This window comes from Anomalospiza imberbis, unplaced genomic scaffold (genome assembly GCF_031753505.1).
Source record: "Anomalospiza imberbis isolate Cuckoo-Finch-1a 21T00152 unplaced genomic scaffold, ASM3175350v1 scaffold_171, whole genome shotgun sequence".
NCBI lineage: Eukaryota > Metazoa > Chordata > Aves > Passeriformes > Viduidae > Anomalospiza > Anomalospiza imberbis.
Window position 1 is genome coordinate 107501 of NW_027099805.1, and position 2500 is coordinate 110000.

Here is a 2500-nt window from a genome sequence, read left to right on the forward strand (position 1 = left end):
TCCGGCCGCCGGGACCGTGGCTAGACCTGTTGTGCCCGGCCGGCCTCGGTCTCCGGGCTCCGGGACCGTGGCTAGACCTGTTGTCTCGGCCCCGTCGTGGCTTACCTTCGCCCGGCCCCTTCGTAGACCTGGTATCTCGGCTCCGACTTAGCCTCCGGCCGCCGCGTGCCGGGGTAGACCTGTGTTCCTCCAACCGATGCCCCCCCCCCGCCTGGCCCTGTCCCGGCCTGCAAGCTCGTGTAAGGCGGGCGGCCCGCGCATCCGGGAGGGAGGGAGCGGCGCGGGTGGTGGGTGCGGTGTCCGAGGGGGTGGCGGCGGAGTGCGAGTGTGTGGAGTGGGCGTGTGTGTCACTGTGTCTGTCTCTCTCTCTCTCTCTCTCTCTCTGTCTGTGGGAACGAGGGCCAGGGGCCGGCGGCTTCGTCCCGGCCCCGGGCGCCTCGGCTCCGAGCCCCCGGGGCCCCCCAGACCCCTGCCGGGCCTGGAGGGTCTCTGCGGACCGTGAAAGAACCGGCCCAAAAGCGGCCGCCCGCTTTCCCGCTTGCACAGGGCGCAGGCGGCCCGTCAGCTCGGTCTGGGGGTGCTCTGGATACTAGAGAAAAACGAAATAAGAATTGCCAAGGAAATTTCTCTTCCGGACGAGTTTCTTCTTGTACCAAACAAATAGGAGAGTCGTTCTTTCAAAGAAAGGAGAAAAGAAACGGGATTGGGGCGGGGGGGGGGGCGGGAAGGAATAAACCCCCAAAACCCCAAAACCGGGCGGCGGACAGCAGGTCTAGCCCGGCTCCGGGGCCGCCGGGCTCGGCGCGGCGCCCGGGCGGCGGGCGGTGGGCGGCGGACAACAGGTCTACCCCGGGGACAGCAGGTCTACCCCGGGGACAGCGGGTCTACCCCGGGGACAGCAGGTCTACCCCGCGCACAGCGGGTCTACCCCGCGGACAGCAGGTCTACCCCGCGGACAGCGGGTCTACCCCGCGGACAGCGGGTCTACCCCGCGGACAGCGGGTCTACCCCGCGGACAACCGGTCTACCCCGCGGACAGCGGGTCTACCCCGCGGACAGCAGGTCTACCTCGCGGACAGCAGGTCTACCCCGCGGACAGCAGGTCTACCCCGCGGACAGCAGGTCTACCCCGCGGACAGCAGGTCTACCTCGCGGACAGCAGGTCTACCCCGGGGACAACAGGTCTACCCCGCGGACAGCAGGTCTACCCCGGGGACAACCGGTCTACCCCGCGGACAGCAGGTCTACCTCGCGGACAGCAGGTCTACCCCGCGGACAGCAGGTCTACCCCGCGGACAGCAGGTCTACCCCGCGGACAGCAGGTCTACCTCGCGGACAGCAGGTCTACCCCGGGGACAGCAGGTCTACCCCGCGGACAGCAGGTCTACCCCGGGGACAGCAGGTCTACCCCGCGGACAACCGGTCTACCCCGGGGACAACAGGTCTACCCCGCGGACAACCGGTCTACCCCGCGGACAGCAGGTCTACCCCGCGGACAGCAGGTCTACCCCGCGGACAGCAGGTCTACCCCGGGGACAGCAGGTCTACCCCGCGGACAGCAGGTCTACCCCGCGGACAGCAGGTCTACCCCGCGGACAGCAGGTCTACCCCGGGGACAGCAGGTCTACCCCGCGGACAGCAGGTCTACCCCGGGGACAGCAGGTCTACCCCGCGGACAACAGGTCTACCCCGGCTCCGGGGCCGCCGGGCCCGGCGCGGCGCCCGGGCGGCGGGCGGTGGACGGCGGACAACAGGTCTACCTCGCTCCGGAGGGACTTAGGCGATTTCCGGCAGCGGCCGGGTAGACCTGTTGTCGCGGCCGGGTAGACCTGTTGTCGCGGCCGGCTCCGGAAGTTCACCAAGGGGTCGCTGTTTTCAGCTGCCTCCGGCTACGTCATCGCAGGGGCCGGCCTGCGGCGGCGCACCTTCCCGGTCGCTTTCCATCGGTCCTCTTGGAGGCGTCTGCGGCCTGGGACTCGTCTGTCCGTACTATGGGAGCGAGGTGACGGGCCGTCTCCCCGCAGGCTCGTCCCGTGCCTGTGACCGAAGCGGCGAGGGAGGCCGGGGGCCCCCGTGCGCAGTCCTCCGAGCGAGGCGAGTGCCGCTGACGCGGGACGAGCCCCGTGGCGTCGTCCCGGTCCGCCCGTCTGGCCCAGGGAAACGGGGTGTACGGTTCGAGAGGCGAGAGAGAGCTCGAGAGAAAGAGGAGAAATAAAGCGAGAAGGGAAAAAAAGAGGGAGAGAAGCCGAGAGAGACCGAGTACGAGCTGCGAGCTGCCCGTCGGCCGCGGCCATCGATTTCGTGGGCCGTGTCCCGCTTCGGCCCGGCTGTGGCCGGCTTGGCGAACGGGGGGGCGCCCCCCCTGGGGATTGCTGGCGGGCGAGGCGGCGGCGCCTCGCCCCTTTCCTGCCCGGCCTTAAGCCGGGGCGCGCCCCGCTCGGCGGGCGCGCTTTCGGGCTGTCGCTCCGGTGCGGTGGGCGGCAGCCGCGGGTGGACGCGG